Below are 22,710 nucleotides of genomic sequence, written 5' to 3' on the forward strand. Positions count from 1 at the left end.
TTGTCAGATGATAGTCAAAGGATAATATCTTGATTATGAAAGTGTTAAAATCCCTCATGGCTGATTACATTTTTAGGGGGCAATCATCTATATGTGTGTGCCAAAATTTACCAAAGGGCACAATGCGGCAATCCTTGAAATTTAGTTTCAGACTATAATCTATACAGCATTTTTTAGAATGTATTTGGCCCTCTTACAAAATCTAGAGGTCATTAGAGGTATTAATGACAGCCCTAAGTTTGCCATCATCTTCAAATTTCATCAGCCACAGCCCCATGGATTCTGCCATAACATCAGGGAAATAGATACCAAAGTGGAGGTGTTCCAAGACCAGTCCCTGAGGGATACTGCTAGTAGCTGCTCTTTTAGCTGAGAGCATGGCTCCAAAAACAATAGACTAGGTTCTGTCAGAAAGACAGTTTGCTATGCAGTGGGTAGCACAAGGGCTTATATTTAATTGGATTAGCTTATGAATGATTCCAGAATGTGGAATGATATCAAGGACCTCAGCCAGGTCCAGGTATGCAGTGTGAATTGTTTTGTCTGAGTCTAATACAGTGACCTAATCGAAAAAGTTCTCCAGTATGAAAATCTGGATCTGCCTTTAACAAACCCAAACTGGTTTAGGTACAGGGTCTGAAGGCTAACTATGGCCTTGTTAATATGTTCTTTCACGTTTTTAATTTCTCCAAGTCTTTTGGGTTTCTAATACCATAACAGGAATGGACCTCATTCCAAAGTCAAAGTATGATTAAAGTTCATGAAATTAGTATTGTTTCAATTTTTTATGTTAACCAGACGTGCTCTTTACAACACCCAAAATGTGTCCAGTATTGACTCTTTCTGCAATTCATATGGAGTTACATGTATTGGTAACATATCTAAATACAACTTTAGATTATTTTTTATAAGACCCGTTACTCCTACTAGTACTGAAACTGTCTGGGTATCTTTCTTCTACACTGCTCTAATTTCTGCCTGCAAATCCTGATATTTTATGACTTTGTGTCTCTATGTACACAAGACACTGTAGTCACTGGGTGTAGCGATTTCAATGATCAATGCTACTTTTGTCTTCTTTTCATGGACCACTATATCTGATTTTCTCACATCTGTCTTTTGAACTGTCAGTAATGGGCGATCTCATGTGATATAAACATTATCATTTTCTATGATACTTTGTGGCTCATGCTTCCAGTGTTTTTTTACCTACTTCAGTATTACAATGTTTGCACAATCCCTAGTGCAATAATCTTGCTACATTATTATGCCTTTCCCTATACAGTCCTTCTGCCATTAGTATGTTAGAACCAGCAACAAGGTGTGCAATTGTTTCCAATTCTGTTTTACAAAACCTGCATTTGTCTATTTTTCCCATATGTTCAATGGACTCTGTAAACCAACATGTACACAGTCCACTATCTTGGGCCACCAATATTAGCCTTTCATCTTTTGATTTTAATTCACCACTCCTTACCTATTCATGCAGTCAGTCCTAATCAACATGAGTATGTTCCAGGAGTTTTCTATACTTGTACCTATATTTATGCATTTTCCACATTTTTTGCTCTCTCATTTGATCTTTCACCTTATATTCTTTCTTTTGTTTTTTGGCACATTCAGTTGCTGCCTGATTTTTATCTACTTCTGTTATGATTTCCATTATTGCTTGACGCTGATATGCTTCTGCTAGACTAAGCAGGGACGTCATCTTGGATTTATTCTCCTATTTCAAAACTTGCACTATGTCTGGGTCTTTTGAGGTCAGCAGATATGTATGCAGTCCCACAGTTACAGATCTATACATATAATCAATTTCAAGGAGGCCCATACCTCCTTTTGAACAGGGAATATATAATCTTGGTGTGCACTGATTTTTATAAATCAGTTGATGAGCATGAAGCATCCATCTTGTTTTCTGTCTTATCTATCCAACACCTTTTGGAGACAGTCAATCACTCCAAAACTGTAAATTAGGACAGGAAGAGTAAATTGGTTTATAACATGAACTTTGTTCTAGATGGCAATGGTGACTTCAGGATTAATTTTCATCTTCTAAAATATTCCTTACTGAGGTTTATTCACATTTGTTCATGTTTTAATGTTGAACTTACATCATTTCTCAAATATTTATACACTCCCTCTTACTCAATTTCTTTTATATCACATTCTTGTCCCAAACTGATGTTTTCTTGGTCCTGCAGCTTTCCTGCTTTAAAGGTTGCTTTTGTCATTTTTCAAGACAAAATGGCATTCTTATATTATCTGGAAAATGTTTGACTACTTACAGTTCTGCTTTCATTTCCTCATCTGATGATCTATACAGTTTTAAATGATCTACAAAGAGAAGATGAGGGGCAGGATTCACGATGGCTTGCACGGAGTCTAAGAGTCGTGTAAGACTCCATGCAGCCATCGCGATCCAGGAACAGCCCAAAATCCTGTGTAAGAGACAGCTAAAACGACTCTTACACGGGCAGGGCATGGATATGCTAATCACCCCACTTGCAGCCGAAAGGCATGCAAATGAGGTAGATTAGCGATCCGCAAAGCTGAAACCAGCCCGTGTAAGAGTCGTGTTAGGTGCAGAAATGTACTCAGTTGACAACTGAGTACGTTACTGCAAATAACACAACGGAGCCATGACAGCTCCAAATAAAGTGTGCAAATGTTGCAGTCAGCATGCCAATGGCCAAATATGTGGCCATTGGCATGGTAACCCAATGCAAACATGAAATAAAATAATTTTTTTTTTCGGAGATCGGCGAGGTTTAAACGCAGCGCAGCCCCGTGCAAACGGGCTGCGCTATATAAAACAGAAAAATAAAGGTTTGAAACCCACAAATGTGGGTTTTATGTAATGCATGGATGTGCAATGCAGGGACTAGCAGACCAAAAACAGCATGGCAACCATCTAGTGGTTGCTAAGGGGGAAGCTGAGTGTAAGACATGTAACTAAGCATTAGTAGGCAATCCTATGTAAATGAGTGGTAGGATAGTGAATCACACTGTCACATAGCAAATGAGCGCATTCTGTGTAGTGTAAGAGTTAGATAAGGGTGAGTACCAGAGTAGGAGATGGGTGACATCACAGGGGGGGATGTCAGGAAGAAATCAAGCTCATTGGAGCAAAGTGGTATGTGAAAGATGTCAATCACACAGCAGAAAAAGAGGAGTGTCAACAGATAAGCATGGGAAAGTCAAGAAATGGAAGGTGTACACTGTGGCCAACACCAAAGTTTCTTGCTGTACGTGCATGCACGCTGCGTGAGAGCCGCGAGTAAGACAGAGTGCGCGCGTGTAAGGCAGAGTAAGCATGTAGGAGCCTGTTTAAAGATCTGTAAACCTGTTTGCACTGGTGTGCGCGTGTTTTAATCCGAATAAGCAGATTCTGGTCCGTGTAAGCATGTGTGCGCGCGTGGTAGCCACTGTGAGCGTGTTTTCGCTGGTAGCTGCGCTGCTCCCCCCTGAGGAAACAGAGAGGAAAAGGAAGCAGAAGAAATAGTAGGAAACTAGCAGGGAATACTTGTAGAGGTAGCAGGTGAAAACAATTAGAAGCAGGCAATTACACAGGCAGAATACAAGCCCAGCCCAGCACTTAAAACACTACAAACAGCATTGCAGTATGTTTCTCTCAAGAGACACTGCAAGACAGGAGTAAGCTAGTAGAAGTGAAAACTGAAAAAGCTGCACTCAGACCAAACATGCTAGGGGCTGCCATAGCTGTCATAAGGAGACATAGGAGACTTGCTGAGGGTGGTGACAATGGAAATGCTGCCAGACAACCCACAGTGAGGAGACAGAGAAGAGTGTACAGGCCCAGGGTCACCTACCAGGGGTTACATGAGCTGGAGATAGTGGAGCACTATAGAGTGGACAGAGACCTTCTGCAGAAAATTGTTGAGCTGTGCAGGCCACGCCTCACACACAGAACCAACAGAGAGGAACCAATCCCAGTGGAAACCAAGGTATGTGTTGGCCTAAGAATACTAGCAACAGGTACCTTCCAGAGACCAACTGGTGATATGATGGGGATATCACAGGCATCAGCCTCCAGGGTACTGCATCAGTTCCTGGATGCCATGTCAGCACATGTTGGTGAGCACGTATATTTACCCAATGCCCGTGAGGTATTGGCCAGCAATATGCGTCTCTTCCAGCAAATAGCGGAATACCCAGAGGTAGTGGGTGCAATAGACTGCACGCACATATGCATCAAAGCACCAGCCGGTGAGTGGGGTAGGGCCTACATTAACTGCAAGGGCTTCCCCTCCATCAACTGCCAGGTCATGTGTGATGCCCAGGGCATAATAATGAATGTGTGTGCTGGCTGCCCTGGGAGCTACCATGATTCCCATATCTGGCATTTGACGCAGCTGTACCAGACATTTGCCAATGGGGACATCCCACATGGTCACCTAGTGGGGGATGCAGGTTATGCACTGGAGCCGTGGCTGATGACACCCATCAGAAACACACACACCTGAACAGGAATGCCATAATGAGGCACACGCACAAACACGTAATGTAATAGAGTGTGTGTTTGGGCTGCTCAAGTCACGGTTCCGGTGCCTGGACACATCTGGTGGAGCCTTGCAGTACTCACCAACTACATGTACCCAAATTGTCATGGTATGTGCTATGCTACATAATATGATTCTGTGAAAACAGCTGTAGCAGGACCAGCATAGGGCCGGGACAAACAGCCCCCCACCATTGCCAAGGCCATCACAGGCAGAGCGTGACTCAGAGGAGGAACAACCTGAGCCTTCCCCAGTAGGCAGAAGGAGGCATGCCCAGTATGCCCTGGCCTTGGCAAAGAGGCAACGCATAGCACATACACTGGCTCAGTAGGAACCCTGGGAATGATACCCCTCTCTGACTCACTTATAAAGTAACAGGGACGCCTAACATGACACAACCTGCTCTCAAACATGTACAGGGAGTGTAGTATGTGCATCCGACAGAGGCAGCCCTGTAGCACCACCTGAGGCATGATTGCCATGTGTTAAGCAATGTAACACCATCTAGTATATGCAAACATGAAGACCCAACCTAACATCTCACCCTCACCAAGCATGATGCCACACTATGAAGACAACAAGATCAAGTACAATAATTGGCTGAGGTATTGCTGTTAGCAAGGGGGAACACATGGCTGACAGCCTGGGCTGACATGCCGAGCAAGACATGATGCCCCACCTGCTAGGGATGGCACGCACCCAGCACACCTGGTTGTGTAGATACTGGCAAAGGCTGTTGTCACCCCCACTGTGCCTGGAATAGGTAAGTCTGGAAACACAAACCCACCACCATAGGTAGCACAAGGGATAATAACCTGGACGTAATGCTACCCAATGCCAGAAGTCTAACCTGCAAGGTGCATGCAGACCAAATCCACCACAGCATGGAGAATAGTAATATGTGTTCTGTAACAGAAACCTGGGCAAGGCCCAGAAGAGCACCCTAATACTACCAGGTTATGCCTCATACCATGCTCTACAGCTCCAAAAAATGGAACACATGACAATAGGAGTGTGGCTACCAGTAATTATCAAGGATAACCACACCCCCAAGTTGCTACCACAGCAAGAAGCAGCATGGACTATCCACGGGCAAGTAACACTATCTCAAACTGTGTACCTGTTTGAAGCCTGCTACAGACCACACACACAAACCCAGGTACCCCAGCCAGCCTTCCTGAAGACACTTCAGAGTATGAATGTCTCAACAAATACCAAACAAGGCACACACAAAGTATGACATAGGTGGCAATCCATTATGTATGGAAGAAGTAATCAGAGACCTAGGGACACAAGTGGACGGTAACCTGTCATGTGACACTCACATTGCCAAGGTGGCCAGGAAGACCTGCTATATTGCCCACCTTAATATTAAAGGATGCACATGTAGAGCTACAGAGGTCACTGTGCCCACATACTCTTCCCTTATCAGGCCCATACGTGACAGCAATGCCCCAGTTCGGATGTACCTTACCTTACACATGCAGCAGTCAGAAAGACCCCAAATGTACCCCACCAACAAGATAAAGGGTCCAAACATTGGACATCTGCAGCCTGGCTGAAGAAACCACAGCCCAATTCAGAAGCATACTGCACAGTCAGAGGTGATGTATGCCTGATGTACAAGGCCATGTCCAATCCAGAATGAATGGCCATACTCCACTGCAGAAACCCGAAATCCAGCAGACACACCACAGTGAGATATCTGAACCTCCACACATAGATTAATAGGATGTGCTGGAGGGACAGATCCATAACCCAGAGGCTCCTGACACTCTGGAAAAGAATCCCAGTCCATGATAGGCTGAGCACCACACTCAAACTCAGCAAGAGAAATCCGGTGAAGTGCATGGGAGATAGTAGGTGTATACTGGGGGCCATCCCTGTGTCACATCTAGGAAAGTAAACCATACATGGGCATAATATGCACATTGCAAGGGGTGTTGAGACCCACACACAGTCTGTCCGTGCTGAAACAAAGCCAGGGCAGATAGCCTAGTATGAACCTATGAACCTATGATGATACAAATTGTGCAGGACACAAAGGATTATCACACAGCTGTCCTACTTGATGGTAGGAACCATGGTGATAATCCACAGATATGCTCTGCAGCACTCTAATATCACAAACAATACACCAAACCTACACACATTGTCAACAGCCTACCGAACAGATTCCTTCCAACCTCCCCACCAGCACCTAACTGCCAAATATCTATCCCAGGAGAGTGCTGGTCCCCTGACATTGCAGATGCTGAGGTAACAGCCAGCATCCACAAAGCACAGCACACAGCATCAGTGGTACCAGATGGTGTCCTGGGTTGTGTCCAACAAGTACTGTAAGAAGAATGGAACAGCAAATAGATTTACTGCGCACTATCAGTCCTACCACAGGATATGTACCCAAAGAGCAGTGTACAGCAACAGTGGTCCCACACCACAAAGGGGGTGCCTGAATGGATACTGCAAACTATCACCCCTCAACCCCGACTATCTAGGTTGGCAAAGTAATGGAGAGGATGATCATGGATCCCATGAATAACGAGATTGGGTACCTACAGACATTGGACACTACCCAGTGTGGCTGTCATAGGGCAGATCCTGCCCTTACATGTCTGACTCATGTGAAACGTGCACCAAGCCCATTGATGTGGGGAATGTTGATCACACAGCCTATCTGGACCTTGCTAAACCCTTCCATACAATACCCTTGTTGGCGGTACAGATAAGCTCACCAGCCTAACTATAAACACCTATGCAAGTAGATGGGTTGCAAACCAGCTCAAGGACAGAACTGACCTGGCAGACATGCTGTAGCCATGGCAGACTGCAAACCAGGTACAACTGGCATCCCACAAGGCATGGTCCGGGGACCTCTCTTGTATGCTATATATGTCACATAGGTACAGGCCAACATGGAAGGACTCTGTCTGAACAGGTTTGCAGAGGACTACAAGCTGGCCACCATATCGGACTCTCCAGCTGACACAAGCAACCTACAAAAGGCACACATAGAAACACACAAGTGGTGCCACAGCCATGTCAACAAGCTAAATGCAGAATAGTGTATAGTCAACCCCTGTGGAAACACAGTACATGGCCAGAAATTACCACATAGGTGTTAACCCAGTAAGTACATCAGGAGCAATAAGAGACCTGGGGACACAAGGTGATAGATATCCTGCATGTGACAACCATGTGTCTGTAGTGGTTACAGAAACATACCATATACCCACCTAATCATGAAGGTAAGCACAGCTTGGTTAGGGTAGGTCAATGTGCCAGTCATCCATCTGCAGCCTCACAATTGTGTACAATGGCCCTTCAGGGATGTACCATAGCAGACACCTGCAGCAACTGGAAAGACCACACAAATACCCCACCAGGAGGATCGCAGAGCTGTAACAGATGCCATGTGTCGCCTGAGTAAAGAAACTGCAGCTCCACACAGTGCCATACTGCCTGGCTGGAGGTGAACTGTGCCTGATGTATAGAGCCATGACCAACCTGGTATCAATGGACATTTGGCACCATGTAAACACTGAATGCTGGTGACCTATGCAGCTGACAGGCCTGAACCCCAGCACAGACATAAACAGGACATGCTGTACCGATTGGTCCATAACCCAGAAGCTCACTCCACTCACGACTAAACTCCCACTACAGGATATCCCTCAGTGACTGTCATCCAGAGGAATCATGATGACTGGATGGGAGATGGTAGGTGTACCCTGGATATCACCTGTATGTCACGGGTAGACAGAAGCACAGCACACTAACCGTGACATATGTCATGGCAAACACCAGTAAATGTGTGTTGAAGGACAAACACTCTCTGTCTAGCATTACAAATGGACTAGGGCACATGGCCATTGTTTTGTCACTGTCCACACAAGTTGTGGAATACATTAACAATGTCGGACAATCATGTACTATGCTGTCCATATCTGAACAAAATGCAACATGGTCATATCTGCACAACTGGCCCTCAACCAGTCTGGTGTGCTCACTATAAATATTACAAGCAGTGATAGGACTGAAACCGATTATACTGTCCACCACAGTGAAAGTTCTTCACCAGTACACTATACGACAATACAACTGTTTGGTCAGCAGAAAAAGATGATGACAACTGTATGCAAACTATCCCATGGCGACCCTGCAGGCACAGCATAATGCCTGTTAGGTTCAGACACAAAGCAGTGGGGCAGTAAGAACACAACCTGATGTCCAACACTCAACTGTACATGTGATATATAGATGGCATCCACACACAAACAGAAATGTGGTGGTCCACAGATCCCAACATAAGGAAAGGTCACACTGGGCATGCTCGCACACTTAGATAAATGAGACGTGGCAGTCAAGAAGCCATGCAAACTGCGAACTGGGCATGCTCACACACTTAGGCCATGTCACAGTTCAGCAGTTGCACACACATATCTGACATTTCTATGTGTTAACACAGGAACCTCCCACAATACAGACATCTGCCCAGTGCACACAGTGAAGTTACAACAGAGACATAAGTAAAGTACTGGATCCCACTCATATGCAAACATCTCCCACAGTACACACGTTGTTTATAGAGATAGGGAAGGCTATGGCAATAAAGACCCACAGACAGTATATGAGCAACAGATACTTGCATCTGACAGGTAAACATATGGCCATAGAGTGCAATACCTGACTGTTGTCCCTAGGAAATACAGAAGGCTATCCACAGTGTATTTGGCATCTTCCTCCACAGTACAGTAGGCCACTGTGCCTGTGCAAAGTTAATGCATAGATATGCTCTCCCCTGTACTGATGGATAGTAACAGATGTAAATACCTCTTCATCCATAATGATGTCAGCACACTATACATATGTCAGGAGCAGAAGTTGTATCCAGTAATGTGAATAGCGCACTCCGCTACTGCGTCTCTAACAAGTGGCATAATATAGCTAGATAGGGGTTTGAATCCTGCAAGTGCTCAGTGTGTGTGTGAATGTGTGTGGGGGAGTAGTGTGTGCAATTCCATGTGTATGAGAAATGTCCCTTTTGGCAACTATTACTACACAACACATGCTGCATATTCCACTGTCTAAACACTGATGATGTCAGCACCCTATAAGTACAGCAGGAGAAAACAATCCCCCCAGTAATGCAAATAGCATGCTTTGCTAATGCGTCTCTCACAAGTGTCATAACATAGCTAGGTAGGGGTTTGAATCCTGCAAGTGCTCAGTGTGTGTGTGAATGTGTGTGGAGGAGTAGTGTGTGCAATTCCATGGGTAAGAGAAATGTCCCTTTTGGCAACTATTACTACACAACACATGCTGCATATTCCACTGTCTAAACACTGATGATGTCAGCACCCTATAAGTACAGCAGGAGAAAGCAATCCCCCAGTAATGCAAATAGCGTGCTTTGCTAATGCTTTTCTCACAAGTGTCATAACATAGGTAGGTAGAGGTTTGAATCCTGCAGGTGCTCAGTGTGTGTGTAAATGTGTGTGTGGAGGAGTAGTGTGTGCAATTCCATGGGTAAGAGAAATGTCACTTTTGGCAACTATTACCACACAACACATGCTGCATATTCCACTGTCTAAATGCTGATGATGTCAGCACCCTATAAGAACAGCAGGAGAAAGCAATCCCTCCCACTAATGCAAATAGCGCGCTCTGCTACTGCGTTTTTCATAAGTGTCATAACATAGGTCGGTAGGGGTTTGAATCCTGCAAGTGCTCAGCATGTGTGTCGGGGAATAGTGTGTGCAATTCCATGTATAAGAGAAATGTCCCTCTTGGCAACTATTACTACACAACACATGCTGCAAATTCCACTGTCTAAACACTGATAATGTCAGCACCCTATAAGTACAGCAGGAGAAAGCAATCCTCCCAGAAATGCAAATAGCACACTCTGCTACTGCGACTCTCACAAGTGATCTAACATAGTTAGGCAGGGGTTTGTATTCTACAAACGCCATGTGTATTTTTGTCACACAGTTTGTCCATGTGTGTGGGGGGTGTTGTTCCCAATATTGCACGACATACATTATATCAGTAATGTCAAAGCACACATGATGTATGTGTGTGCCACCTACACATATGTACCTGTGAACTGCAAGAGTTCCCATGTCCGAAGCCTGCCTCATGTGAATACATGGAATATGCATCAGACAACTGTATGACTGTGGTGTTCTGTGCAGGGGCTGCATGTGATATGTAACTATACAGTGTGGGTTGTAGATGGTGTCATCCCACCAGTGAGGGATACATGACTGGTCTGGAGCATATAGTCCACATGTTGGTGATGAACAGGTGCAGCATGTTGTCACCACTTGTGGGAGTGGTAACATGTTGTTCCATAGCAATGCAGGGAATGAATGATAAGAACCCTTCAGATAGGGTCTTGCAGCTAGAATAATGCTCACACTCTATGTTTGGGTAGTTGCAGTACAACCATATAATGGTGTGTGTAGAGACCATCATATTCCCAGTGTTGTCAGGAAGGCCAAGTGGGTTTCCTGGGTATGGGAGTGTGGTGTGTGCCAGGCTATGAACCTGAAGGCAGTCTAACCCACTGTGTGTTGGACATGGAGAGGTTATGATGCTTTGTGCAGTGCCACCAACCTGGGGGTGTGTGTATCTGAGGTGCCTTTGGATACATCCCCCCTGTTCTGGTCTGGTGCATGTGTAGGGGATGACAAGCATGGTATCAAGAATGACCTGGCACTGATGGTGTGCACCTGGGAGCCTTGTACCAGGAGTCTGTTACTGCATGGATATTGCTGTGCCCCATGCTAAGGACAGTTTCCACTGCATGCATCTTGAGGTTTACACTGCTGCTGTTGAGTAGCATTTCTATTAGTGTCCTATCCCGTGTGATACCTGTGTAGGTGGCTATGTAATGTCAGTCTTGCATACAAAGGCACTATGTGTGTAGCAACAGCCTCTGCCAATATACAACGGCCCATGGGTGACAGGTGCAAGCTGTCCCAAGCAAAGCAATGTGGCTTGTCCAGCATGTAATCCCATACCGACAGGCATTGGATCCCCTTTGAATGTCACTGAAACATACGTTAATTGCAGAAACTGATGATCCTGTCTACATATTGTGGCAGCATTCTTGGTGAGCATGAGATGCTACTCAAGGCCAGGGTCATACCAGCCTGTGCCACAAGCTCAGAGAGCCCCTCTATGTCCCCTAACATGTAGTCCAGGGAGGTGCATCAGAGGTCATACACACTGGCACAGACAATGACTGAGTCATACTTCTACATGCCTTGGAGTGACCGGTATGCTTGTGTTATGTGGTGGATCATAGTGCCCGACGGGCAGCTCAGCGTGACTGTCACCTTGTTCAGCCTGGGAGCAGGACCTCAGTGTATGTGATGATAGAGCTACCTCATACAACTGTAGCAGGTGTGTTGTCAAGCCGTATGGCCTGTGACTGTGTGGCACACAGGCTTTGTGAGATATGTGCTGCATGTGCTCTGCTCTGGCATAATGTTTGCTTGTGTGTCTGCTTTGCAGGTGTCAGCTGCTCAGGCAGGATGCTATTCTGAGAGTCCAATAATGTACCTGTGTGTTTCTGTGTTTGTATTGTGGTCGTGGCAGGTCTATGGGAGACTGGTACTGTATTCACTGTAGTATCCCACTCCAACTGACAGGGAATGCCAGTGCTGTGTTAACAGAGCTTAGCCCCCAGTTTGGCTATGCGGTTGCATCTCTCACATGTGTTGTACGTGTATGGGAAGGGGAGAGGGTTGTCTGTGTACATGAGGCAGTTGTAACATTGCCACATGGCTCACAGATTCATCAACTGGACCTGAGAGTAGATCAACAGGTGACCTTTGCACATGCTACCATAGCATTGTGACTCCCATACTAAGTAACGACACATAGGGCCAATGGGGAACAAGGTACTCGAGGTGACTATGTGGGGGTGTAGTGCTCCTGATTTGTTAGTGCTGACATATATGAATGCTGTCTTGAGCAAATGCGAGGTAAGTCATATGCAATGTGTTACATGCAAGCTACATCAAAACAGGACAAACAATGACGTTCTGTGAAGTGACACATGGACATCAGTACAGTAAGCAATACAGATGTCACTAGGGATCCACAGAGGCACTGTATATCTGCACTGCAGGTGGAATCAGTGTTTCAGGAACATAACAGGCAAACATGCATACAAACAAAGCTACAGTCAGCAGGCCTGTATGTAGACTATGCTACAACAAACAAGGTGTATGACTTCCAGTAGGTAACAGTGCATATATGCAGGCACTATAAGCCAGTACCCAGACATTCACAGGTCAGACGGGCTGGGTCCAGCCACACCCCACACAAGTGTATAGACCATGTACCTTCGTAATGTTGAATAACTGGCCTGATACCCAAGTGCTCATACCTGTAATAATACACATGTCAAATAACAGACACTGAGCCCTCACTCAGCAGTTCCAGACTTAGTATGATGTATGCTACCTGTCCTGGCACCACAGTATCCTTGACATGTATGGACACTCTCCCTCTTGTCATAGTTAGTTCTGTGTTTTGGTGCTGTCATGCATGGTATGAGGTGTGACCTTGTAGTGCTAGTGTGCTCTTGTGAGCCTTGAACCTGTTGTGCAGTACTGCACAGATATCAACATCCTGAAACATCTGCATTGCAGAGTCGTGTGTGGACAGCATGCAACTCGCAGTTGACATGGCCATCATTGAGTATCAATATGTACATTGATGTATCCCCTGTGCTATTTATGTAGGTGGCCATCCCTTCACAGCCTCACCACCAGTATGCAAAGATGTGCAGACAGAACACTGTGGTAATTACTATGGGTGTACAAAACAATACAATGCCATTCATACTGTAACTGCATCAGGCATGCTGGTATATACCCACAATGCTATCATTACACTGTACTGTTGTCAACATCATACTATTACAATACATCTATGTAGTCACCCTGTGCATCAGCACCATGTTAACCTGTTCCTGCACCGATTTTACAGATTGCAGGAGGTGGCAAAGTTTCATCATATGCACAGGGTGTGTACCTGGTATGCCTGAGTCTGCCACTGATACAACCAATTGACATGTCTGTGTGTGTGTGTTGGTGAGGGACAGCAGTACAAGATGGGGCAATGTTGATGCAGTGTGTGTGTGTATGCGGTAGCCCTAGGTGTTATCACTTTGCATGTGTGTATGAATGCACACAGTCCTACCTCATGGCTGCCATATGCAGGTGTTTGTGGACAGCCACAGACTGCACCTGCCAGGTCATACAGATCACTGTCTGTGGCCACATACACGGTACCTGTGCCTGGCAAGGGTGCTATGGACCATATCAGGTACTAAGCCAGACTGGGTACTGTCATCAGAAGCAGGTGGTTGGTGACTGGAGACAGGTCCCTGTTGGGACTGTCCAGCTCCACATGCATGTGGTTTCCTGGGGCAGTCTGATGACAGCACAGACCCAGCATTGCTGGGGCTGCTGCTGGCACTATGTGAGCGGCTGCGGGCCTGTTGTCATCCGCGATGGCTGCCAGCTGCTGCTGTTGCTGGCATACGGCCACGTCGATGCCTCAACCGTCCAGCATTGCCCTGGCTCATGGACATGTAATTGTGGAACAGATCTAATGTGTCCCCCCAACGTCTTTCAATGACCTCGGTGAAGTTACGGATGGCAGTCGCAACATCATGCATACTGTCACTCATGGCTGTGCGACATGCTCTCAGCTCCCTCAGACCCTGTCTGGTGTACCGTTCCATACGTGACTGTGCCTGCATTACAGCCCGAAACATAGCTGAGGTTGAAAGACCTCTGTGGGCACGTCTGACAGGGGTGGTACGCCCATGGATGCTCCCATGAGAACCCATGGACGTCTGCCTGTGTGGTACCATGTCAGGACCCTGGCCATGGCTGCTGTGTTTGGATGCATGTGCCACCGGTACCACATTACCCTGGTCAATGCCTACTGTATCCTGTCCATCACCTAGGGACATTGGTGAAAAACGATGTATTGGCAGGATGACTGTCCGCATTGATGGGGTCGACAGCTGTGTAGTGTCAATTGGCTGACCAATGACGGACCCTGGCACACCCACCTGTGCCATTACACAGGTATCATCATTATCACTATCCACAGCAGCTGATTCAGGTTCCCTGCTGCACAACACCAGAGCAGCACCAGAACCTGTGGGAGTAAGATAGGAAACACAGTTTACAATGTGTACACAATGTCACCACTGATGCACACATGCACACATGCACACATGGGCTCATGCACACATGGGCACATGCACACATGGGCACATGCACACATGGGCAGATGCACACATGGGCACATGCACACATGCACACATGCACACATGGGCACATGCGCACATGGGCACATGCCCACATGCACACACCTCAGTATATGAGAAATCAACCCACAGACACAAACACACCTCAAATCAAACACATAGCACTACTGCTTCAGCCTATTATTACTATTAGTATCAAGAGTATTGAAGGTAATGGTATTACACACTCACCAGCATGGATAGGCTGCCTTGCTGTTACACCAGAGGGACCTGCAGAAAAGAGACATTTATTGTCAGTGGACACAACTGTGCCATTGATACTATGGGCATGATACAGTTCAGTAGTGCAACAGTTAGCTTCCACAAGTGTACTGCAGATATTGAGGATATCACTTTTGCACAATAATTACTAAGATTACAGCTACAAAACGAGGACACACCTCACACATGCATAACCTAACAGTGTACAGAATGGTCAACTATACACATGGCATGTTACCTGCACGCTCTGTGTTCTGCTGCTGTGTGGCTCCAGCCTCCATCATTACACATGTATGCTGCTGCTGTTGCTGTTGGGCTGGAGCCACAACACTTAGGAGTAGTCCCTCCAGCCTGGTGAGGGGGGATGTCTAGCCACCCCACCACCTGTGGCAAGCTGCTGCCTGTGGATATCCGATGCACGCTGACGGACATTTCTAATTAAATCACTGCAGTGATGGTGTACCTGCTCATATGTCCGGTTATGTGTGCCTATTTCATTTACCCGATGGGCCAGGTCTTGCCGCAGTGCAGCCCTCTCCTGCTGGTTCTGGCTGGTGTGGGAAAAGAGTACAGCGAAATCCCGCACCAGGCTCTGGTGTATCTCCTCCTCCTCTGCAGCAGAGTAGACAGGGTTCCGCTGGTGAACCATAGCCCTGAAAAGGAAAAGGAAAATATGTCAGTAATATCTGTCAGCAAACAATGGCACACATAATACACATAATACTCGACTGCAGTGATATAACTTAAACACCATATACAGCATCTGTCTGTCTGTTGGGGGATACACATGTAAATGACAAGATATCAGTGCTCATCCGACAACTGTGCAACAGTACCTGGCACACTCCATACGACAGACTAGTATACTGCAGCAGTCAACACACTGTTTCAGGTACAATACACAAGCTCACACTGGGGGTTTGTATCAAGGTACTGTATGGGGAACATTATCAGCCCATGCACTGCACACAATGCACATTACATATTTCACTGGTAATGCACACTACTCTTACTTACCATAACCCTACCTACACCCCAGTGACATACAGGGTAACACAGTACAACATATGGCAATGTAGTATGTGTTGATCGCAATACCTCACACACCTGTCTCTGGCCTCACACCAAGGACACACACTACCATGACAGACAGACAGTCATGGTGAGCAATCACACCAGTACACAACATGCACCCAGTCACTAGCACACTCATTCCACCTCACATATTTCATTTGCAATGTGTTCATGGGTGTGCATTGTGTCTTAGGTAGGTAGTGTGCTTTTGGACCTGGGCCTACAGCAGAGTACTGTTATGCTACCCTGCCCCTTGTGACACATGTGTTATGATCATACCTGCTCCTTACAAACAGTTACACAGGGTGACTCATATGGCATATTACCTATCTGCATAACATTCAGCAGGGGTATGTCTGACATCTACTCATGGGGAGCTTTGCTTCTTAATTCTGTGTGGTCTACTACAGGGTATGTCGTATCTGTGGGTAGGGTCCTGTACCTCCACCATGTGCTCTATACTGCAGTGACAAGGACGACAGACATAGGTAATTTGTGTTGTGGATGTTGGAGGTGTTACCATGGTTGTTAGACAACTGTCATGGGTGTGACCGAACTATGTATATCCAGCAGTGGTAACCTCTATGTAGGTAGTCTGTGTGCACTGTGTTTGAGTGCATTGACACTGTTACTTGCATATGTCTGTGTCATTCTCCATATCTGTAGCTGTCATGGGAGGTACATACCATGTAGGACATTGTGGGGTGTGGAGGGGTACAGTGATCTACATGTCTATAGCTGACACACCATGTCCGCTGACACATTCCATGTACAGGTATTACAGGACTAGTGTGCCACTGTGTATATCAATGTGGAGCCTATTGTACACTTGTTGCCCCTGTTCCTCCATGACACATGCAGTGGTGGGCAGGCATGCACATATGTGGTGGTTACTGGTGTCAGTGTTTTTGAATGGGGTATGGTACTCCAGTATCCACACTGGTGTTCACTCCATGCCTTTGACACCAGGCACCTGTTGCAAGACATCTGCACACATGTGCCTCACACAGTCTATATATATATATATATATATATATATATATATATATATATATATATATTGATATATATATTGATATATCTGTATATAGATATATATATATATATATATATATATATATAGATATATGTTTGTATATATGTATATAAAATCTGTAAAAATAGCTGTAGATATATACATATAGATGTGGGAGAGGGAGAGAGGAGAGAGAGAGACACACAGGGAGAGTGAGAGTGTGAGGGGGTGGGACAGAGAGAGAGAGATAGTCATATGCAGACATATCTGTTGTCAGTCAGATCTATCTGTATATGTATATGTCTCTACATATATCTATATATGTATGTGTGTATTACATATATCTGTACGTACATATTCTACCAATCTCGATGTCTGTGCAGTAAGTGAGAACCTGGTTCAAGGCACCTGAGAGCATACCAGTGGTACCAGGCTATACCCCGTATCATGCTTTCTGGCCCCAGGACTCAGGACAAATCAAAAAGGGAGGGTGTGTGTCCATATTCATGATGGACACCCACACCTCCAGGTTAGTGGCAACACATGAAGCATCACAGACCATCCAGGTGCAGATAACCGTAGGCAAACCTGCTATACAACTGGTAGCATGTTACAGACCACCCTCCAAATCTCAGGAACCACAGTCAGCCTTCCTGAAGACATTGGAGGATATGAATGTCCCACCACACACCATCATATTGGGAGACTTCAACTACCCTAACATACACTGGGTGCATTATTCTACCCCAAACACCCTAGCCCAAAGGTTCCCAGAATTCACTAAGTCAAATGCAATGGAACAGCTAGTCACCTCTCCCACAACAGGAGATAATATACTAGACCTGATCATCACAAACATGGGGACAATGTGCTACACACCGGAAGTATACCCCTCACTAGTCACATCTGACCACAGACTAATCCCTCTGGATATACATATCCCACCTCCCCCACAACACAAAAGACTACAGTGGGAAACCTCTCACATGCCGACTTTACACTTCTTATAACTGAGTTGGTATCCTTAATGCCCACTGGGCCAGTGGAAACCACTTCCCACAATGCAGACACCTTCATATATGCTTTCTACAGACATCTCCAAGAATGCATGGATCATGCAATCACAAATAAAACCATGACCCTCTCTACCAAGGGCAGGTGTCCTGTCTGGTGGACCCCAGCATTGAACAAATTGTATAACAACAGAAGGTAGCTACTGCACGGCAGATCATAATTCCATAGAGCTACGGCATCTCTGATCAGCAGTAGTAGAAAGATACGTTTTGTCATACAAACATGCAAGGCCAACAATGAGAGGGACATCGCTATGGACACTACAGATAACCACAAGGCCTTCTTCTGCTATGTTACACACCTGGGTGGGAACCCTCAGATATGTTCACAGTTAGTTCACAGTGACAAACGCTACACTGAACACACAGATAATGCCAACATTCTGGCAGACAGGTTCAGTGCAGATTTCCCACCGCCCTCACCCACACATGAGGAATTACTTATCCCAGCTGACTGTAACCTCCCTGTCATCTCAGATGTCCAGCTGGGAACCACCCTCAGCAAAGCTGTAAACACAGTATCAATGGGACCCAACGGTATTGCAGGTTGCATGCTACGTGAACTCCAAGAGGATCTACACATGCACATTAAATGCTATTCAACCATAGCCTTACTACAGCATATGTACCTGAACACTGGCATACAGCAACAGTAGTCCCACTCCACACAGGAGTCACCACTACAGACCCTGGTAACTACCGCCCCATAAGCTTAACCAGCCTGGTCTGCAACGCTATGGAAAGGATCATTATGGAACTCATACATAGAGACATTGGGGACTTAGACACTTGATCCCACCTGGTTTGGCTTTGTAGAGGGCAGATCCTGCCTTATGAACCTGGTTGATTTTTTCAAATCAGTCACTAGAGCCATTGACGAGGGCACAGCGGTCCATACAGCCTACCTGGACTTGACTATGGCTTTCGACACAATACCGCACTCTGGCATCATAAACATGATCAACAGCTGAAATGTAAATCCATATGTCACAAGATGGGTTGCAAACCAGCTAACGGATAGAAACCCTACAGTCAAACTCACTGGTGTCATGTCAGACTCAGAGCCAGTCACAAGTGGTGTCCCACAGGCCTCTGTCCTGGGACCGCTCATGTTCGGCATATAATTCTCAGATGTGGAAGCAGACATGGGAGGGTAGTGGCTGACAATGTTCAAAGATGATTGCATACTAGGCGCCATAGTCGATACACCAGCTGACACATACATCCTACTCACAGGCCTCATGGACAGCGACAACTGGTGCCGGAGTCATGGTCTTAAACTGCATGCCACGTAATGTATACTCATACCCTTTTGGATGGACAAGGTACCCACATATTATCACATAGACAGTAACCCACTGAGTACAGACAAAGTAATCAGAGACCTGGTGACACTGATCGATGCTGACCTCTCATTTGACACCCACATTGCCAAAGTGGTTGGATAGACTTCCAACCTTGCCCACCTTATCATGAAGGGATTCACATCCACATCAAAAGGGGTCATTGTACCCCTATACTCCTCCCTTATCAGGCCCATGACTATGTACTATGCCCCATTTGGTATGTACCTCACCTGGCACTTGCAACAGCTAGGGGGACCTCATAAGTACATCACCAGGAGGATCAAGGGTCTCCAACAACTTTCATATGCTGCCAGACTAACGTAACTCATGCTCTATTCCATAGCATACTGCCTACGTAGGGGTGATCTGTGCCTGATGTAGTAGGCCATGTCCAATCAGGTATTGATGGACATGTTCCACCTTATACAATCCAAATCCATCAGAACCACAACAGCTATGGATTTAAACCTCAGCACACATATGAATAGAACATACTGTAGGGACAGATCCATCACTAAGAGGCTTCCCATACTGTGGAACAGGATCCCAGTTCATGTTAGGCAGAGACCCTCACTGACACTCTTCATGTGCATTCTTGATGAGTGGATGGGAGATCATAGGTTTACAGCAGGGGTCATCTCTGTGTCACTACTAGACAGAGGCACAGTAAACTAATGCTATTATGTAGGGGGGTCTTCACTGTGTCACTACTATACAGAGGCACAAGTTTATAAATCTATTCTATACACTGTCTGCAGATAGCCTAGTACTAAACTATGACACTGTGAAACTATATATGTCTATGTATTTCTACATCCCTCTCTATCTATGTATACACATATGCATATTATATATATATATATATATATATATATATATATATATATATATATATATATATATATATATACGATATATACATACATATACACATGCTATATATATATATATATATATATATATATATATATATATATATATATTCCTTTTTTGTTCCACATATGTATACACACAGTAACATACTGCTGAACATCCATTATTGTACAACCTACTTGTACATTGCACTACAACCTACATTGCTATGTGCACATAGCTACCGTCACATACATATGTATGTAGAGCCTTCTGTGACAGTTGCAGTATGTCCCCGGCCCTATGCACATCTTCATATACATAGATACAGACCAATAACACATCTGGAGGGTTCACAGTATGTAGAGTATTATAGTAGTACTTTATATTACCTGTGTTTGTTGCAGCTGTTTGCATAAGCTTGCAGTTACTTGGCCTGCTGTCAGCCTCTTTGTTTTGTTGTTACAGGTTTTTTTTTTTTTTTCTTTCTTTCTTTCTTTTTTTTTTCTTTTTCTTTCTCTCTCTCTCTCTCTCTCACTGTACCTCCAGCGGGTGCAATGAAAGTATTGCATGTGTGGACTGGGAGTACAGCATGCTTTTGTAGGTATCTGTACATGTCCATGTGATGGCCTCTGCACCAATTGTTAGCCAGCATTTACTAATTGCATGCAGCCTGTTGTGTAGTGATTGCAGTTCTCACTGTGATTACAGGACTGTGGTATAAAAAGGTCTGTTAGGTAGGCGCAGCCCTTTCAGATTATCAGGGAGGGGACCATGCTGTTTTGCTGTGGACACTGTTCTCTGAGTGTAAGGGTTGGTATGTCTCTCATATTTCAGGCTGTGTTGTAGACACTGCAATGTATGTTGTTCTGTAAGCTGAGTATTCCTTCCTCCAGTGTCCTCTTCTCCGTGTGTATGTAAACTGACACCTACGACTAGTAATACTGTGTATATGGGTGTGTGTGCTTTCCTGTGGGGATTGTGGTGTAACTGGTATATAGCAGTGGCTCTTGCAATCTGTTGCTATGGCTTCAATATTTGGCCTTTACATTCACTCGTTGTATGCCTGCTAGGTGTCTTTCCTGTAATGTGTTGCTATGGCTTTCCTATTTTCCATTTACATTCACAGCTTGTAATGCTTGCTAAATCAGTTTGGGCATCAATTCCCTATGTGTTTGTTGTGGTAGGGAGTTACTGCATGCAGTGTGGTCTGGCCATGGTGTGGGCCTTGACACTTACAAGGGTATTTGATCATGCTGCTGAGCAGGTCTCAGATACTCTCCAGTGCATCTTTTATCAGCCTCATGGAATGGTACATAGCAGTGGATTACTCCAATGACATATTCTGATATTCTGCAGTTGTGACTGTGGGTTATTTCAAGCATATGTATTAGTACACCATTTGTGACGTGCAGGTGGTGCATACCTTCAGTCAGTCATAGTTACCATTGCATGTGTAGTTACACCTTTCTGCCTACTGTTAGTACATTTGACAGGGTGTCAGTGGGGCACAGTTGACATTTGTTTTCACATCAGGGACATCCCTGTAACTCAGTCACAGTTGCTATGTCTGATCTCTTAACTATTCAACTATGGCAGTGTTTATCCTGCTCTGAGTATGTGTGTGGCTTGCCAAATGCTACTGTGACATTATTACCTAGTAGCTACCAACTAGCATGACTGTTTCTCAGCACACAGTACTATTTTACAAATCCACTAGATTTGACAGTAAATATAGATGACAAGCTTTGTGTACTACACTTGCTATATTCCCTTTACATTAATTCCTACTATTTTATGATATATTTCTTTCAGCACAATGTTCTTGTATACCAGTCATGGCTTAGTGGTAAGTCATGCAGACTACTGTTTCCAAGGTCCTGGGTTCGAGACTGAGGGAGGTATTTTATTTTGCTGCTGATAAAACTACAGGCCTTGTCATTCAGAGTGACTAAGGCACTTTTAAGCAGTTGTAAGCGGGTTAGCGCTGGTTTGCGCAGAGCTCACGCATGCGCACTGGCATTTAGCTTCGCGCACACACGCTTAGCTCAGCGCACAGAAGTGCAATCCTACTTACTACTGCTTAAAAGTGCTTACACTTGCGCACACCTGTGCTATTTTCTTTTAAAGAAAAGAAAATGGGGAGATAGGAAAGTGGTGAAAAAGGGGGCAAAAAGAGGGTAGGACAGTAGGAAAACAAGCTCGGGTTTTGCAGGAGGGATGTAGGAAAGGCCCATAGCTGCCCATTTCTTCGTCAGCA

The sequence above is a fragment of the Protopterus annectens genome, chromosome 6.part0 (genome assembly GCF_019279795.1).
Source record: "Protopterus annectens isolate FY-2018-M chromosome 6.part0, PAN1.0, whole genome shotgun sequence".
NCBI classification, from domain to species: domain Eukaryota; kingdom Metazoa; phylum Chordata; order Ceratodontiformes; family Protopteridae; genus Protopterus; species Protopterus annectens.